The following is a 20,182-nucleotide window of genomic DNA, read 5'->3' on the forward strand; positions in this document are numbered from 1 at the left end:
TGTATCCAAATATTTAACTAATCTTTTCTCTGTTGGCTCATCCGCTAATTTTTAGATATCACTGAATTAGGTGGTATAGATTACTTGCTATGATCTCCCATATACAGGACCCTCAAACATGAAGGATTCCTACACCCCTGCCTGTACGTAACAGATAATCAGAAGCAGCAGCAAGGAAGACATTATACAGCAGTGCAGAGCAGTGTAGCTATGAATCCATCACTAGGGTGACTTACTGGAAAGCAGCAGAAGCAGCATGGCTCTGGTTATGTTTGCTAATCACTCTACTCATCCTGTATTGATAATCCTAAAAAGGCAGCAGGGATATGAGCTAGCAGTTAGACTTCTTTTGACCAAGATTGATTTTGGCAAATTTTGAGAATCGTTGATCATTGATTGAACTGACATCGATGTAACATAGATGGTAAATTATGTAATTAATTCTGATGCCTAAAGCCAACATGACTATTCATATGTCGTATTCTTATGTATGACTTGCTCACATGTTCCTTTTCTTCTACAGCACAGTGAAGATCACTTGATGTTACATTTGCTTTCTTAGAGAACACAGAAGCAAAACAGGAATTTAAAACTTCAGTCTTCTCAACATCATTATTGACCACTTTACCCTTTTCATCCTTTAAAAATCCTATAGCATCTTTGGCTTTTCTTTAACTTTTGACTTACTTCCAAAATCCTTTCTTATTGCTTTTGGTCTCTCTTGCAAGCCTCACTTCATTACTGGCTTTAGCTCTTCTAATGCTAGCCCAGCTTTCCCTGCAGACAGCATTATATTCTTTAGATATGAACCCTTCTTTTCATTTGATATTCATTTCTTTGTTCCTTTTTAGCAAGCTTTTAAGTTCAGTATTTAGCCATCCTGGTCTCCATAAATGCTTTCCATTCTTCCTTCTTTTTGGGATTGTTACTGATTGTGCAGTGAGAATTTAATTTAGCAAAATCTCCCATCCTTCCTGGACATTTCTTTCCTTAAGAACATCCTACTTTTCCTTCCTTTTTACTGAATCCATTAAAAACTGCTTTTCTACAGTCCAATCTTAAAATCTCAGTTTTCGCAGGTTTTCCACCTTTTGTAGTTCAAAAGTATAAGATAGAATTACCGCTGTCTCCTAAATTCTCAATCCCCTATACTTCCTCAACTGTTTCCTAATTTTTGGTAAAAATTAGATCCAAATAAATAATGGTAGTGGTGGGATTTGAACCCACGACTCCAGAGAGACTGGAGCCTTAATCCAGCGCCTTAGACCGCTCAGCCACGCTACCTCATACGGATGTTCAAACTTATTTAAATCAGAAATTTGCTAATGATATAAGTTGCAGAAAACATTGTATAACTAATTAGACAAAAATACAAATGTTGTTATGCATGAGCAACGCAGTTATCAGGGATTTGTTTGTACATTGACTCTGGGGCACCATTTTACAAAACATATGACTTGTATCCAGATATTTAACTAATCTTTCCTCTGTTGGCTCATCCGCTAATTTTTAGATATCACTGAATTAGGTGGTATAGAATATTTGCTATGATCTCCCACATACAGGACACTCAAACATGAAGGATTCCTACACCCCTGCCTGTACGTAACAGATAATCAGAAGCAGCAGCAAGGAAGACATTATACAGCAGTGCAGAGCAGTGTAGCTATGAATCCATCACTAGGGTGACTTACTGGAAAGCAGCAGAAGCAGCATGGCTCTGTTTATGTTTGCTAATCACTCTACTCATCCTGTATTGATAATCCTAAAAGGCAGCAGGGATATGAGCTAGCAGTTAGACTTCTTTTGAACAAGATTGATTTTGGCAAATTTTGAGAATGGTTGATCATTGATTGAACTGACATGGATGTAACATAGATGGTAAATGATGTAATTAATTCTGATGCCTAAAGCCAACATGACTATTCACATGCTGTATTCATACGTATGACTTGCTCACATGTTCCTTTTCTTCTACAGCACAGTGAAGATCACTTGATGTTACATTTACTTTCTTAGAGAACACAGAAGCCAAATAGGAAATTAAAAGTTCAGTCTTCTCAACATCATTATTGACCACTTTACCCTTTTCATCTTTTAAAAATCCTAAAGCATCTTTGGCTTTTCTTTAACTTTTGACTTACTTCCAAAATCCTTTCTTATTGCTTTTGGTCTCTCTTGCAAGCCTCAATTCATTACTGGCTTTAGCTCTTCTAATGCTAGCCCAGCTTTCCCTGCAGACAGCATTATATTCTTCTTTCCATTTGATATTCATTTCTTTGTTCCTTTTTAGCAAGCTTTTAAGTTCAGAATTCAGCCATCCTGGTCTCCATAAATGCTTTCCATTCTTCCTTCTTTTCGGGATTGTTACTGATTGTGCAGTGAGAATTTAATTTAGCAAAATCTCCCATCCTTCCTGGACATTACTTTCCTTTAGAACATCCTACCTTTCCTTCCTTTTTACTGAGTCCATTAAAAACTGCCTTTCTACAGTCCAATCTTAAAATCTCAGTTTTCGCAGGTTTTCCCCCATTTGTAGTTCAAAAGTATAGGATAGAATTACCGCTGCCTCCTAAAATCTCTATCCCCTTTACTTCCTCAACTGTTTCCTAATTTTTGGTAAAAATTAGATCCAAATAAATGATAGCGGCGGTGGCATTTGAACCCAAGACTCCAGAGAGACTGAAGCCTAAATCCAGCACCTTAGACTGCTCGGCCAAGCTACCTCTTACATATGTTTAATGTTATTTATATCAAAAGTTTGCTTTTGATGTAAGTGGCAGAAAATATTTTATATCCAATAATACAAAAAGACAAATGTTATTATGTATGAGCAACGTAATTATCAGGGATTTGTTTGTACATTGACTCTGGGGCACCATTTTACAAAACATATGACTTGTATCCAGATATTTAACTAATCTTTCCTCTGTTGGCTCATCCGCTAATTTTTAGATATCACTGAATTAGGTGGTATAGATTACTTGCTATGATCTCCCATATACAGGACACTCAAACATGAAGGATTCCTACACCCCTGCCTGTACGTAACAGATAATCAGAAGCAGCAGCAAGGAAGACATTATACAGCAGTGCAGAGCAGTGTAGCTGTGAGTTCATCAATAGGTTGACTTACTGGATAGCAGCAGAAGCAGCATGGCTCTGTTTATGTTTGCTAATCACTCTGCTCATCCTGTATTGATAATCCTAAAAAGGCAGCAGGGATATGAGCTAGCAGTTAGACTTCTTTTGACCAAGATTGATTTTGGCAAATTTTGAGAATGGTTGATCATTGATTGAACTGACATGGATGTAACATAGATGGTAAATTATGTAGTTAATTCTGATGCCTAAAGCCAACATGACTATTCATATGCCGTATTCATACGTATGACTTGCTCACATGTTCCTTTTCTTCTACAGCACAGAGAAGATCTCTTGATGTTACATTTGCTTTCTTAGAGAACACAGAAGCAAAACAGGAATTTAAAAGTTCAGTCTTCTCAACATCATTATTGACCACTTTACCCATTTCATCCTTTAAAAATCCTATAGCATCTTTGGCTTTTCTTTAACTTTTGACTTACTTCCAAAATCCTTTCTTATTGCTTTTGGTCTCTCTTGCAAGCCTCACTTCATTACTGGCTTTAGCTCTTCTAACGCTAGCCCACCTTTCCCTGCAGACAGCATTATATTCTTCTTTAGATATGAACCCTTCTTTTCATTTGATATTCATTTCTTTGTTCCTTTTTATCAAGCTTTTAAGTTCAGGATTCAGCCATCCTGGTCTCCATAAATGCTTTCCATTCTTCCTTCTTTTCGGGATTGTTACTGATTGTGCAGTGAGAATTTAATTTAGCAAAATCTCCCATCCTTCCTGGACATTTCTTTCCTTTATAACATTCTACCTTTCCTTCCTTTTTACTGAGTCCATTAAAAACTGCCTTTCTACAGTCCAATCTTAAAATCTCAGTTTTCGCAGGTTTTCCACCTTTTGTAGTTCAAAAGTATAGGGTAGAATTACCGCTGTCTCCTAAATTCTCAATCCCCTTTACTTCCTCAACTGTTTCCTAATTTTTGGTAAAAATTAGATCCAAATAAATAATGGCAGCGGTGGGATTTGAACCCACGCCTCCAGAGAAACTGGAGCCTTAATCCAGCGCCTTAGACCGCTCGGCCACGCTACCTCATACGGATGTTCAAAAGTATTTAAATCAGATATTTGCTAATGATATAAGTGGCAGAAAACATTGTATATCTAATTAGACAAAAATACAAATGTTATTATGCATGAGCAACGTAATTATTAGGGATTTGTTTGTACATTGACTCTGGGGCACCATTTTGCAAAACATATGACTTGTATCCAGACATTTAACTAATATTTCCTCTGTTGGCTCAATTGCTAATTTTTAGATATCACTGAATTAGGTGGTATAGATAACTTGCTATGATCTCCCACATACAGGACACTCAAAAATGAAGGATTCCTACACCCCTGCCTGTATGTAACAGATAATCAGAAGCAGCAGAAAGGAAGACATTATACAGCAGTGCAGAGCAGTGTAGCAATGAGTTCGTCACTAGGGTGACTTACTGGAAAGCAGCAGAAGCAGCATGGCTCTGTTTATGTTTGCTAATCACTCTGCTCATCCTGTATTGATAATCCTAAAAAGGCAGCAGGGATATGAGCTAGCAGTTAGACTTCATTTGACCAAGTTTGATTTTGGCAAATTTTGAGAATCGTTGATCATTGATTGAACTGACATCGATGTAACATAGATGGTAAATTATGTAATTAATTCTGATGCCTAAAGCCAACATGACTATTCATATGCTGTATTCTTATGTATGATTTGCTCACATGTTCCTTTTCTTCTACAGCACAGTGAAGATCACTTGATGTTACATTTGCTTTCTTAATGAACACAGAAGCAAAACAGGAATTTAAAAGTACAGTCTTCTCAACATCATTATTGACCACTTTACCCTTTTCATCCTTTAAAAATCCTATAGCATCTTTGGCTTTTCTTTAACTTTTGACTTACTTCCAAAATCCTTTCTTATTGCTTTTGGTCTCTCTTGCAAGCCTCACTTCATTACTGGCTTTAGCTCTTCTAACGCTAGCCCACCTTTCCCTGCAGACAGCATTATATTCTTCTTTAGATATGAACCCTTCTTTTCATTAGATATTCATTTCTTTGTTCCTTTTTAGCAAGCTTTTAAGTTCAGTATTCAGCCATCCTGGTCTCCATAAATGCTTTCCATTCTTCCTTCTTTTCGGGATTGTTACTGATTGTGCAGTGAGAATTTAATTTAGCAAAATACCCATCCTTCCTGGACATTTCTTTCCTTTAGAACATCCTATTTTTCCTTCCTTTTTACTGAGTCCATTAAAAACTGCCTTTCTACAGTCCAATCTTAAAATCTCAGTTTTCGCAGGTTTTCCACCTTTTGTAGTTCAAAAGTATAGGATAAAATTACTGCTGCCTCCTAAATTCTCAACCCCCTATACTTCTTCAACTGATTCCTAATTTTTGGTAAAAATTAGATCCAAATAAATAATGGCAGCGGTGGGATTTGAACCCACGCCTCCAGAGAGACTGGAGCCTTAATCTAGCGCCTTAGACCGCTCGGCCACACTACCTCATACAGATGTTCAAACTTATTTAAATCAGAAATTTGCTAATGATATAAGTTGCGGAAAACATTGTATAACTAATTAGACAAAAATACAAATGTTATTATGCATGAGCAACGCAATTATCAGGGATTTGTTTGTACATTGACTCTGGGGCACCATTTTGCAAAACATGTGACTTGTATCCAGATATTTAACTAATCTTTCCTCTGTTGGCTCAACCGCTAATTTTTAGATATCACTGAATTAGGTGGTATAGATTACTTGCTATGATCTCCCACATACAGGACACTCAAACATGAAGGATTCCTACACCGCTGCCTGTACGTAACAGATAATCAGAAGCAGCAGCAAGGAAGACATTATACAGCAGTGCAGAGCAGTGTAGCTATGAGTTCATCACTAGGGTGACTTACTGGAAAGCAGCAGAAGCAGCATGGCTCTGTTTATGTTTGCTAATCACTCTGCTCATCCTGTATTGATAATCCTAAAAAGGCAGCAGGGATATGAGCTAGCAGTTAGACTTCATTTGACCAAGATTGATTTTGGCAAATTTTGAGAATCGTTGATAACTGATTGAACTGACATCATTGTAACATAGATGGTAAATTATGTAATTAATTCTGATGCCTAAAGCCAACATGACTATTCATATGCCGTATTCTTATGTATGACTTGCTCACATGTTCATTTTCTTCTACAGCACAGTGAAGATCACTTGATGTTACATTTGCTTTCTTAGAGAACACAGAAGCAAAATAGGAATTTAAAAGTTCAGTTTTCTCAACATCATTATTGACCACTTTACCCTTTTCATCCTTTAAAAATCCTATAGCATCTTTGGCTTTTCTTTAACTTTTGACTTACTTCCAAAAACCTTTCTTATTGCCTTTGGTCTCTCTTGCAAGCCTCACTTCATTACTGGCTTTAGCTCTTCTAAAGCTAGCACAGCTTTCCCTGCAGACAGCATTATATTCTTTAGATATGAACCCTTCTTTTCATTTGATATTCATTTCTTTGTTCCTTTTTAGCAAGCTTTTCATTTCAGTATTTAGCCATCCTGGTCTCCATAAATGCTTTCCATTTTTCCTTCTTTTCGGGATTGTTACTGATTGTGCAGTGAGAATTTAATTTAGCAAAATCCCCCATCCTTCCTGGACATTTCTTTCCTTTATAACATTCTACCTTTCCTTCCTTTTTACTGAGTCCATTAAAAACTGCCTTTCTACAGTCCAATCTTAAAATCTTAGTTTTCACAGGTTTTCCACTTTTGTAGTTCAAAAGTATAGGATAGAATTAACGCTGCCTCCTAAATTCTCAATCCCCTTTACTTCCTCAACTGTTTTCTAATTTTTGGTAAAAATTATATCCAAATAAATAATGGCTGCAATGGGATTTGAACCCACGCCTCCAGAGAGACTGGAGCCTTTCTCCAGCACCTAAGACCACTCGGCCACGCTACCTCATACGGATGTTCAAACTTATTTAAATCAGAAATTTGCTAATGATATAAGTGGCAGAAAACATTGTATATCTAATTAGACAAAAAATACAAATGTTATTATGCATGAGCAACGTAGTTATCAGGGATTTGTTTTTACATTGACTCTGGGGCACCATTTTGCAAAACATATGACTTGTCTCCAGATATTTAACTAATCTTTCCTCTGTTGGCTCATCCGCTAATTTTTAGATATCACTGAATTAGGTGGTATAGATTACTTGCTATGATCTCCCACATACAGGACACTCAAACATGAAGGATTCCTACACCCCTGCCTGTACGTAACAGATAATCAGAAGCAGCAGCAAGTAAGACATTATACAGCAGTGCAGAGCAGTGTAGCTATGAGTTCATCACTAGGGTGACTTACTGGAAAGCAGCAGAAGCAGCATGGCTCTGTTTATGTTTGTAATCACTGTGCTCATCCTGTATTGATAATCCTAAAAAGGCAGCAGGGATATGAGCTAGCAGTTAGACCTCATTTGACCAAGATTGATTTTGGCAAATTTTGAGAATGGTTGATCATTGATTGAACTGACATGGATGTAACATAGATGGTAAATTATGTAACTAATTCTGATGCCTAAAGCTAACATGAACACTCATATGCAGTATTCATACGTATGACTTTTTCACATGTTCCTTTTCTTCTACAGCACAGTGAAGATCACTTGATGTTACATTTGCTTTCTTAGAGAACAGAGAAGCCAAATAGGAATTTAAAAGTTCAGTCTTCTCAACATCATTATTGACCACATTACCCTTTTCATCTTTTAAAAATCCTATAGCATCTTTGGCTTTTCTTTAACTTTTGACTTACTTCCAAAATCCTTTCTTATTGCTTTTGGTCTCTCTTGCAAGCCTCAATTCATTACGGGGTTTAGCTCTTCTAACGCTAGCCCAGCTTTCCCTGCAGACAGCAATATATTCTTCTTTAGATATGAACCCTTCTTTCCATTTGATACTCATTTCTTTGTTCCTTTTAATCAAGCTTTTAAGTTCAGTATTCAGCCTTCCTGGTCTCAATAAATGCTTTCCATTCTTCCTTCTTTTCGGGATTGTTACTGATTGTGCAGTGAGAATTAAATTTAGCAAAATCTCCCATCTTTCCTGGACATTTCTTTCCTTAAGAACATCCTACCTTTCCTTACTTTTTACTGAGTCCATTAAAAACTGCCTTTCTACAGTAGAATCTTAAAATCTCAGTTTTCGCAGGTTTTCCTCCTTTTGTAGTTCAAAATTATAGGATAGCATGATCGCTGCCTCCTAAGTTCTCAACCCCCTTTACTTCCTCAACCGTTTCCTAATTTTTGGTAAAAATTTGATCTAAATAAATAATGGCAGCGGTGGGATTTGAACCCACGCCTCCAGAGAGACTAGAGCCTAAATCCAGCGCCTTAGACCGCTCGGCCACGCTTCCTCTTACATATGTTTTAACTTATTTATATCAGAAGTTTGCTTTTGATGTAAGTGGCAGAAAATATTTTATATCCAATATGACAAAAAGACAAATGTTATTATGCAACAGCAACGTAATTATCAGGGAATTGTTTGTACATTGAGTTTGGGGCACCATTTTACAAAACATATGACTTGTATCCAGATATTTAACTAATCTTTCCTCTGTTGGCTCATCCGCTAATTTTTAGATATCACTGAATTAGGTGGTATAGATTATTTGCTATGATCTCCCACATACAGGACACTCAAACATGAAGGATTACTACACCCCTGCCTGTACGTAACAGATAATCAGAAGCAGCAGCAAGGAAGACATTATACAGCAGTGCAGAGCAGTGTAGCTATGAATCCATCACTAGGGTGACTTACTGGAAAGCAGCAGAAGCAGCATGGCTCTGTTTATGTTTGCTAATCACTCTACTCATCCTGTATTGATAATCCTAAAAGGCAGCAGGGATATGAGCTAGCAGTTAGACTTCTTTTGACCAAGATTGACTTTGGCAAATTTTTTAAGAATGGTTGATCATTGATTGAACTGACATGGATGTAACATAGATGGTAAATTATGTAATTAATTCTGATGCCTAAAGCCAACATGACTATTCACATGCTGTATTCATACGTATGACTTGCTCACATGTTCCTTTTCTTTTACAGTACAGTGAAGATCACTTGATGTTACATTTACTTTCTTAGAGAACACAGAAGCCAAATAGGAAATTAAAAGTTCAGTCTTCTCAACATCATTATTGACCACTTTACCCTTTTCATCTTTTAAAAATCCTAAAGCATCTTTGGCTTTTCTTTAACTTTTGACTTACTTCCAAAATCCTTTCTTATTGCTTTTGGTCTCTCTTGCAAGCCTCAATTCATTACTGGCTTTAGCTCTTCTAATGCTAGCCCAGCTTTCCCTGCAGACAGCATTATATTCTTCTTTCCATTTGATATTCATTTCTTTGTTCCTTTTTAGCAAGCTTTTAAGTTCAGTATTCAGCCATCCTGGTCTCCATAAATGCTTTCCATTCTTCCTTCTTTTCGGGATTGTTACTGATTGTGCTGTGAGAATTTAATTTAGCAAAATCTCCCATCCTTCCTGGACATTACTTTCCTTTAGAACATCCTACCTTTCCTTCCTTTTTACTGAGTCCATTAAAAACTGCCTTTCTACAGTCCAATCTTAAAATCTCAGTTTTCGCAGGTTTTCCTCCTTTTGTAGTTCAAAAGTATAGGATAGAATTACCGCTGCCTCCTAAAATCTCTATCCCCTTTACTTCCTCAACTGTTTCCTAATTTTTGGTAAAAATTAGATCCAAATAAATAATGGCAGTGGTGGGATTTGAACCCACGCCTCCAGAGAGACTGGAGCCTTAATCCAGCGCCTTAGACCGCTCGGCCACGCTACCTCATACGGATGTTAAAACTTATTTAAATCAGATATTTGCTAATGATATAAGTGGCAGAAAACATTGTATATCTAATTAGACAAAAATACAAATGTTATTATGCATGAGCAACGTAATTATTAGGGATTTGTTTGTACATTGACTCTGGGGCACCATTTTCCAAAACATATGACTTGTATCCAGATATTTAACTAATCTTTCCTCTGTTGGCTCAATTGCTGATTTTTAGATATCACTGAATTAGGTGGTATAGATTACTTGCTATGATCTACCACATACAGGACACTCAAACATGAAGGATTCCTACACCCCTGCCTGTACGTAACAGATAATCAGAAGCAGCAGCAAGGAAGACATTATACAGCAGTGCAGAGCAGTGTAGCTATGAATCCATCACTTGGGTGACTTACTGGAAAGCAGCAGAAGCAGCATGGCTCTGTTTATGTTTGCTAATCACTCTGCTCATCCTGTATTGATAATCCTAAAAAGGCAGCAGGGATATGAGCTAGCAGTTAGACTTCATTTGACCAAGATTGATATTGGCAAATTTTGAGAATCGTTGATCATTGATTGAACTGACATCGATGTAACATAGATGGTAAATTATGTAATTAATTCTGATGCCTAAAGCCAACATGACTATTCATATGCCGTATTGTTATGTATGACTTGCTCACATGTTCCTTTTCTTCTACAGCACAGTGAAGATCACTTGATGTTACATTTGCTTTCTTAGAGAACACAGAAGCAAAACAGGAATTTAAAAGTTCAATCTTCTCAACATCATTATTGACCACTTTACCCTTTTCATCCTTTAAAAATCCTATAGCATCTTTGGCTTTTCTTTAACTTTTGACTTACTTCCAAAATCCTTTCTTATTGCTTTTGGTCCCTCTTGCAAGCCTCACTTCATTACTGGCTTTAACTCTTCTAACGCTAGCCCACCTTTCCCAGCAGACAGCATTATATTCTTCTTTAGATATGAACACTTCTTTTCATTTGATATTCATTTCTTTGTTCCTTTTTAGCAGGCTTTTAAGTTCAGTATTCAGCCATCCTGGTCTCCATAAATGCTTTCCATTCTTCCTTCTTTTTGGGATTGTTACTGATTGTGCAGTGAGAATTTAATTTAGCAAAATCTCCCATCCTTCCTGGACATTTCTTTCCTTAAGAACATCCTACTTTTCCTTCCTTTTTACTGAGTCCATTAAAAACTGCCTTTCTACAGTCCAATCTTAAAATCTCAGTTTTCGCAGGTTTTCCACCTTTTGTAGTTCAAAAGTATAGGATAAAATTACCGCTGTCTCCTAAATTCTCAACCCCCTATACTTCCTCAACTGTTTCCTAATTTTTGGTAAAAATTAGATCCAAATAAAAAATGGCAGTGGTGGGATTTGAACCCACGCCTCCAGAGAGACTGGAGCCTAATCCAGCGCCTTAGACCGCTCAGCCACGCTACCTCATACAGATGTTCAAACTTATTTAAATCAGAAATTTGCTAATGATTAGTGTTGAGCCACCCCCGTAGTGTTCGAGTTCGGTTCGGTTCGTCGAACACCCGTGTGTTCGCCGAACTGTTCATCGAACTGTTCGTCGAACACCTTCGAACACCGTTAAAACCAATGGCAGGCAAACAAAAACACATAGAAACACATAGAAAACACCTTCAAAGGTGTCCAAAAGCTGACAAACTGCTCAGAAGACACAACTAACACATGGAAAACTGACAAGTACATATAGTCATGCGAAAATAAAAGAGGTGGAGGAGTAAAAGGAGGGGGAGACACAGATATAGGCATGTCATGCCCTTCTAAAATCCAAAAAGTGAGAAGCCGACACGGCCAGTCCGCTCCTGCCCGTGCCACCTCCATGTCGCCGGGTTTGTGCCAGAGCCGCGGTGAACCCTGATGGCCAGCCCCCCTCTCCCAATACTGGTGCCTGTCCGCTGGTGGGTCGAGCGAGCCCCCCTGTGGTGGAGGCAGCTCTAAGCATTTTAATTTAAATTGTCTCTCTAATTTGAATGAATACACTTTAAATCCATTTACAAGGATTTATTGGAGGGCAAGTCTCATGCCAGCAGCCGCGTAATTCCAGCTCCAGTAGCGTCCACTAAAGCTGCTGCAGTTAAAAAGCTTTTATAAGGATCGAGCTCGGCTGTCCACCGCAAGGCATCCTACTGCCAGTCCCAGCCCCTATGCCTTGGGGTGCCTCCTGATGCTCTTCACTGAGTATCCCATGGTCCCGAAGCATTTCCTTTGAAAAAATTAAGTGTCTAAACTACAGGTGGTGTAGCTTGCTTAACAGCCGGGATAATCCGCTGACTAGCAGACACTGCTACTAGGCACAAAGTATTTCCTGGGCTAGATGCAGTTAAAAATTTGTAATTAGATACTCTCGTTGGATGCTGAGAAAGCATTCCATAGAGTCTCCAGGCACGCCATATATGATTCTCTTAAAAAGCTTGGGGTAGGGGTCTAGGGGACCCTTTTATAGCCAAAATCACGGCCCTGTATCGCAATACGTCACCTAGGCTGAAGATAAATGGAACTGTAGCACCCTGAGGGCTCGGTTGCTACAGACGTATTGCACCTCACCCAGAGGTGTGATATCTCACTCTCAGGTAAGGATGGAGTGTGGATCAGGACCCGACACCTGCATGCATTACACCACATTGCCGTGGGGCAGGGCGACCAATATGCCCCTGAGATGGGCACGACAGTCCCTGTCCCTGGCTGGAGTGGGGGGAGAGAACACTGAGGAAGGGGAACCCTGTAGTGCAGGAGCAGGGAGGAAGCAGTTCCTGGGTGCATTGAGAAGGGAGTATAAAAGGTGGGCACCATCTTAGTTCAGTGCAGAGAAGTCTGAGCAGAAGTGGCAGGGAGCAGGGGCCCTGCATGAGCTCTGCTCCGGAGGCGGGCCTAGTAACAGAGGCCCAGGCCTGGAAGAGGGAGAAGGAAGGAAGAGGAGCGGAGAAGGCTCCAGGAACGAGGAATGAAGGGATCCCAGGGGTGCGGATGGGCGAGTCGCCACCGCACGCCCGAATCCACCTGCGTGTAGGGGTCAGGCCAAAGGGGGAGACCGGTCCCCGAAACTAGTGGAGGCAGGAAACGACCCTCAGATAGAAACCGGAGGCTCTGACATTTTATGTGGCGCAGCCCCTCGCTACACCCGCTAGGAAGGCACCACATAGGGTCAGGGAAACTGGCGCCAAGTTTACCAAGAGGAGGCCCAAGGCAGCCGGACAGAAGTGTTGGTAAGAAAGGCCAGACAAAGGACACACAAAGGGGGTCCTGTGAAGTGCTCCAAAGTTATCTGGGAGTTGTCTGAGCCCCTCACCTGGTGAGCACAGTACGATGTGGGCAGCCGTCACCTGCAGACGTGGTCTGGATAATAAGAACTGTGAGTAAAGGCCCTGGACTGCATCACTGACTCCGTGTCGTTACTGCTGCTGCCCTGCACCATCACCCCCATCCTCCGCATACACTGCCCTGAGGCTATACTCCTCCCGTGGGGAGTTATGCTACGCTCTGCTGCACCCACAACACCAGCCTCAGCGGTCTGCCCTGTAGCGGCGGTTCACTCTGACCGCAATCCACGGGTGGCGCAGTCGGACAATTAAACATCAAAACCACATGAATAGTTCCGCCACTGGTTTGACCGCCCTGAGCCACGGAACCGGGTCGCCGCCACGAAGACTACAACCACCAGCATCCACCAAAAAGGGTCCGGCTCCGGGTGTCCCAAGGCCCAGGGGGTGCGTCAGAACATTTTCATCACCTTTCACAATCACCAATGGGACAAGGCAGGGATGTCCTCTGTCCCCTCTCTTATACATCCTAGTGACGGAGCACCTGCTCTCATCAATTCGCCATAACCCCAATATTAGGTGGATTGAGGTGGGAGGCACCGAGTACAAGTGCTCTCTATTTGCTGATGATGTCCTAGTATATATCACTCAATCACATATATCCATCCATGCTGTTATGGCTGAAATAGATCACTTTGTTACATGGTAAAATTTTAAAATCAATGCAGCGAAGTCTGAGGCCCTCGATGTCTCCCTCCCCAAATCCATATAGGATTCCATCCAGTCCAACTTTCCCTTTGCCTGGCCCTCACAGGGTATCAAATACTTAGGAATTCCTATTCATAGAGACCTCTCCCATCTATGTTATCTTAATTTTGGGCCCTTTATTGAACAATTCCATACAGACCACGGTTGACAAGTTAGAACTGTAAGATTCACTACGTGAACCGCTGGTGTTTTGTGGAAAAGCACATGTACACCGCGTTCCAAATTATTATGCAAAAAGTGTTTAGGAGTGATAAGGGAAGAATTTGTTTGTTTGTCAGTTAAACTCATTGATGGTGATGTGTGTCAGGGCTCTTTATATCACTGTAAGCAATTGCAGACACCTGTGCTAATTAGTTTGGCAGGTGTGTCCAATGAAAGGCAAGACTACTTAAGAAGGCTCTCTCACATTATTAAGCAGCCTACATTTTCTGCCAAAATGGGAAAGAAAAAGGATGTGTCGGCTGCTGAGAAGCAACAAATTGTGGAGTGTTTAGGTCAAGGCATGACTACAATCAACATTGTGCTATGATCAGGATGAAGTGTCTTGGCAATCAAGAAGTATGTAGCTGATTCACAGTACACACGTGTGCGTGCTGATAAGGGCAAATTGAGGACTCTTTCCTACAGGCAATTACGTCAGGTTGAAAGAGCAGCGGCAAAAAAGCCTTGTCATAGCAGCAGACAAGTTTTTGAAGCTGCTTGTGCCTCCAACGTCCCCCGAACAACAAGATGCAGGGTCCTTCAGAGGTTTGCAGCTGTGCATACGCCATCCTGTCGACCTCCTCTATCCACTTCACACAAGCAGAAACGGCTCCAGTGGGCCAAACATTACATGAAGACTGATTTCAAAACTGTTTTGTTCACGGATGAGTGCCGTGCAGCGCTCGATGGTCCAGATGGATGGAGTGGAGGATGGCTGGTTGATGGACACCCCACGCAAACACGGTTACAGCGCCAACAAGGAGGAGGTGGAGTAATGTTTTGGGCTGGAATCATGGGGAGAGAGATTGTCGGCCCCTTTAGGATCCCTGAAGGCGCTAAAGATGAACTCCATAATGTATGTGGATTTTCTCAAACAGCACTTCCTGCCATGGTTCAAGAAGAAGAACCGTGTATTTCACAGCAAGATCATTTTTCTGCATGATAATGCACCATCTCATGCTGCACATAAAACATCTGCATCTCTGGCTGATATGGGCATAAAAGGGGACAAACTTATGGTGTGACCCCCATGCTCCCCTGATCTCTACCCCATTCCGAACCTTTGGAGCATCATTAAAAGGTGTGTCTATGATGGCGGGAGGCAGTTCACATCTAAGCAACAGCTCTGGGAGGGTATTCTGTCCTCATGCAAAACAATTGAAGCAGAAACCATCCAAAACCTGACAAATTCAATGGACGAGAGAGTTCAGAAGCTCCTTTCGAACAAGGGGTCCTATGTGAAAATGTAACATCACCTAGAATAAAGTTTTGAGTTGAAAACTGTTTGATTTCAGTTTCTAACAACCTGCTAATGCTTATAATTTCAAAAATGACCATTTTTTTGGTCTTTATTAAAATGAAAAGGTTGATCGAAAAGTTTGGGGGATCTAAGAGTGTGGCAACCCAGTAGTCATGATTACTTCGAATTCTGACAATATGAGGGTCATGCTTCAGGTAGTGCAGCAAGAAGGCACTTATGTGTCTTGCGCATCTCGGAGCCCCAAAATTATTTTCCGGGCTAGATGCAGCTAAAAATTATTTTTAATTTTAAATCTGGTGGAGCTTATTATAGATGGCCTAATAGGATCAGTGCTGCACACTGCTACAAAGCCCAAATTATTTTCCAGTCAAGATACAGATAAACATGATTAGTAATTTGAAAGCTTAAAACGTTTGGTAGGGTGATTTTAACCAATCATCAAGCTTTTACTCTCCCCAGGATGACACAGGGGTAGAAAAGTCGTTTCGGATCCATGATTTGTTCATCTTTATGAACGTGAGTCTGTCTACATTATCAGTGGAGAGCCGCGTGTGCTTATCTGTCAGCACACCACCAGCAGCGCTGAACACACGTTCAGACAGAACGCTGGCTGCGGGGCATGACAAGATCTCCAAGGCGTAAGTGGCTAGCTCCGGCCATTTATCCAGATTGGAAGCCCAAAATGAGCAAGGGTCCAGTGACACAGTCGTGGCTTCAATGTTTACTTGGAGATACTCCTGTACCATCGTCTCTAGGCGTTGACTATGTGTCAGACTTCTTGTCTCCTGTGGCCTTGCAAAGGATGGGCTAAAAAAGTGGTGAAATGATTCCGCAAAATTGATGTTACCAGCAGATACTGTGGTTCTGTTACGGTTTGAGTGCTGAACACTTGACGGTCCCACGGTTGGCAAGTTGGAACTGTGAGATTCACTACGTGCACCACTGGTATTTTGTGGAAAAGCACATGTAAGATTCTGCAACAGTCTCTGCTGATACTCCTGCATGCGTGCATCCCTTTCTATGGCAGGAATAATTTCTACAAATTTACTTTTGTACCGGGGATCTAACAGTGTGGCAACCCAGTAGTCAGGATTATTTCTAATTCTCACAATTCGAGGGTCATGTTGCAGGTAGTGCAGCAAGAAGGCACTCATGTGTGTTGCGCATCCAGGAGCACCAAGTCCCTGTTGTGTTGGTGGCGAGGTAACAATCATGCTTCCTTCCTCTGTCCTCTCCCCCCAAATTCGCACAACAGAAATGTGATCAAGGTCTCCCTCATCTGATGAGTCTTCCATCAGTTCGTCCTCCACTTCTTCCTGGGCTCCTGCACCTTCCTCACTAGTTTGGCTGCTACCATGCGCCCTGGTAAAACCATCTCCCCCACCCTCACATGCCTGCCGCCTTGGTGCTGCCGACCTTCTGGACCTTGCAGATGTTAGCCCTTCCGCATACAACTCCTCCTCCTCTACTTCCTCCACCTCCTCTTGTGCCACCACCTGACTCCGAATTCTGTTTAACATGTGCTCCAGCATGTAAATCACCGGAATAGTCATGCTGATAATGGCATCGTCAGCACTAAACATCTTCGTCGCCATTTCAAAACTGTGCAGAAGGGTGCATAGGTCCCTGATCTGAGACCACTCCTCCAGCGTGATTTGCCCCACCTCTGAATCTCGTTGGCCCAGGCTATACGTCAGAACGTATTGCACCAGGGCTTGTCGGTGCTGCCACAGTCGCTGCAACATGTGCAGAGTTGAATTCCACCGGGTAGGCACATCGCATTTTAGCCGGTGAAGTGGCAGGCCCAACGACTTCTGTAGAGATGTAAGTCGCTGAGCTGCGGGATGTGAACGGCGGAAGTGATCACACAGCGACCGTGCCCTCTGCAGAAGGCCATCTAGTCTGGGATAGTGGGCTAAAAATTGCTGGACAACCAGGTTCAACACGTGAGCCATACAAGGCACGTGTGTGACATTGCCCCGGCGAAGGGCCGCACCCAGGTTTGCAGCATTGTCGCACACGGCCTTCCCTGGTTTCAGGTCCAGTGGAGACAACCATTCATGAAATTGGTTCTCCAGAGCTGACCACAACTCCTCAGCTGTGTGACTCACATTTCCCAGACATTTCAATGTAAAAACCGCCTGATGACGTTGAGCCCTACTGCCAGCATAGTAAGGAGGTGTGCAGAATCCCTTCTGCGCAGTTAGAAAGCTTGTGGCATGACCAGACAGGCTTTGGGTGCAGGTGGAAGACCGAGAGGAGGTTGAGGAGGCAGAAGCAGTGGAGGAACTTTGACATAAAGAGGATTGACGCACAACTCGTGGGGACGGCAAGACTTGGACAGCAGCCCCTTGTCCTGCTGTCACCATAGTTACCCAGTGCCCAGTCAGCGACATGTAACGCCCCTGTCCATGCCTACTCGTCCAAGTGTCTGTGGTGAAATGCACCCTGTCACACACAGAGTTTCTCAAAGAAGCGGTGATGTTGTGTGCGACATGCTGGTGGAGCGCAGGCACACCTTTCTTTGAGAAGTAGTGCCGACTGGGCATCTGGTACTGGGGCACTGCAATGGACATAAGGTCTCGAAAATCCTCTGTGTCCACCAGGCGGAAAGGCAGCATTTCTTTAGCCAAGAGCTTGCAGATGGTGAAATTCAACCTCTTAGCTTTCTCATGGCTAGGAGGAAATGGTCTTTTACTTGTCCACATCTGAGGGACCGAGGGCTGGCTATTGTGCTTAGACGGGGTTGATAAGGGTGTCCCCGGCAAACTGCCGGTCTGTGAGGAAGATGCAGGCGGACATGTTAGGTTGCCTTCATCCAAAGGTGGTGCTATCGATGTCGGACAGCGCTCAACACCAGCTGGTGTTACCACCTCCAAAGAAAATGATGACCTGCCAATCACGCTGGCTGTTGCGGGTAAAGAGGTGGCAGGTCTGCGCCCCAAAACAGGTGTGACTGCTGTCCCCCCAGTCACAGAGGATGAAGAGGCCGCGGATGCACAAGATATGGCAGATGGTGGTTGGCCCGGCTGGCTAGACCGCATTGTAGCACACTGAGCTTCCCACTGCAACTTATGCTTCATGTCCATGTGCCGGTTCATGCATGAAGTACTCAAACTATGTATTTTTTGGCCTCTACTTAGCTTTTGCTGACAAATGTTACAGATAACACGAGTTGGGTCATCTTTATCGATCTGAAAAAATGCCCAGGCTATGCAAGGCTTAGCACCCATGCGACCTGAAGAGCCACCACGACTTGTGGTGAGAGGCAGAGTTGTGTTTGAGGATGCAGTTGTTGACGTGCTTCCAGTACTACGTCTCTGTCCAGGAAGGCGCAACCTGACCTCGTCGTCACTAGCATCTTCCTCCACCTCCTCTGCTGACCTCATCTCTTGGCTGACTGTGGGTTGACAGTAAGTGGGATCTCCGACCTCATCATCATCACCCTGTGCGTTATCACCCCCGTCGTCCTCAGAGCCAACCTGTTCCTGCCCTGACAAAAAACTAAAGTTGTCGCTCCAATCAGGTATTTGAGTCTTATCATCGTCTTCCTCATTGTCTCCACCAACAGGAGTTACAGTTTGGGAATGAGGGTCTACATTATGGTCAGAACCTTCTGCGTCTGGTCCTGGATCCGACTCATAAAGATTCTGGGCATCAGTGCAGATCATTTCCTCGTCTGGATTCACAGAAGCGCTGGAGTCGACCTCTGATTCCCAGGCTATATTATGAGTAAACAGCTCTGCAGACTCAACCATCTGTTCTACCTCATACTCAGACGGGCAGCTGGAGATTTGGGAGCTGTGAGGAAGCAAGTGCGATTTGGGTGACACCTTTGAGGACTGGAGTATTTGTGATGTTGAAGTTGATGTGGAGGAGAGCCCACTTAAAGGAGCACTTGATATCCGTTGAAGCACCTGCTGTTTTTGTGCCTCATCTGGAATTTGTAGCGATTGGCGTGGCCGTAAGAAAGGGATCTTATCACATTGTCCGCTAAAAGAAGTAGACATTTTAGTTTGGCTGGAAGATGGTCTTTCTTCTGCAGATGTTACTGTTGCTTTAACACCTACCCCACGGACACAACCTTTTTTCCCCTTCCCAACACGCCTATTCCCCTTTCCACCAGCAGCAGGCCTTTTTCCACTCATTTTGGTGGTTAACTAATTCACAACTCTGGAGTTGTTTGCACAAAAAAACAATGGATGGTAACCGAGCAGAGCTGAGTGGCCAAACTGTGGTATTAGGCCAAAACTATTGGCTGGGTTAGATGCAGAAAAAAATTATTTTGAATTTTCAACCTGATGGAGGTCAGTATAGATGGACTAATACAACAAGTCCCACAGACAGCTAGAAGCCCAAATAGTTTTTCAGAGGTACTGTAGATGCAGATAAAAATTAGTTTTAATTTGCAACCTGATGGAGGTCAGTATAGATGGACTAATAGAGAAAGTCCGACACACTACTAGAAGGCCAAATATTTTTTCAGAGGTAGATGCAGAAAAAAATATATTCAGTTTGCAACCTGATGGAGGTCAGTATAGATGGACTAATAGAACAAGTCCCACACACTGCTAGAAGCCCAAATATTTTTTCAGAGGTACTGTAGATGCAGATAAAAATTAGTTTTAATTTGCAA

General features: G+C 42.1%; 5 non-coding genes across 5 annotated transcripts; all 5 read right to left on the reverse strand.

Annotated features, from left to right (window-relative positions):
• Nucleotides 1-1,202: 1,202 nt before the first annotated feature.
• Nucleotides 1,203-1,284, reverse strand: TRNAL-AAG (transfer RNA leucine (anticodon AAG)). Its single transcript has one exon. It is a non-coding gene; the product is annotated as a tRNA-Leu (tRNA).
• A 2,821-nt stretch (nt 1,285-4,105) lies between these two features.
• Nucleotides 4,106-4,187, reverse strand: TRNAL-AAG (transfer RNA leucine (anticodon AAG)). The gene has a single exon. It is a non-coding gene; the product is annotated as a tRNA-Leu (tRNA).
• Nucleotides 4,188-5,565: 1,378 nt separating this feature from the next.
• On the reverse strand, nt 5,566-5,647 carry TRNAL-AAG (transfer RNA leucine (anticodon AAG)). The gene has a single exon. It is a non-coding gene; the product is annotated as a tRNA-Leu (tRNA).
• Nucleotides 5,648-8,483: 2,836 nt separating this feature from the next.
• TRNAL-UAG (transfer RNA leucine (anticodon UAG)) lies at nt 8,484-8,565 on the reverse strand. The gene has a single exon. It is a non-coding gene; the product is annotated as a tRNA-Leu (tRNA).
• Nucleotides 8,566-9,927: 1,362 nt separating this feature from the next.
• On the reverse strand, nt 9,928-10,009 carry TRNAL-AAG (transfer RNA leucine (anticodon AAG)). The gene has a single exon. It is a non-coding gene; the product is annotated as a tRNA-Leu (tRNA).
• Between the last annotated feature and the right edge of the window lie 10,173 nt (nt 10,010-20,182).

The sequence above is a fragment of the Phyllobates terribilis genome, unplaced genomic scaffold (assembly GCF_046119375.1).
Source record: "Phyllobates terribilis strain yellow unplaced genomic scaffold, ASM4611937v1 Scaffold_11__3_contigs__length_659146591, whole genome shotgun sequence".
Lineage (NCBI taxonomy): Eukaryota > Metazoa > Chordata > Amphibia > Anura > Dendrobatidae > Phyllobates > Phyllobates terribilis.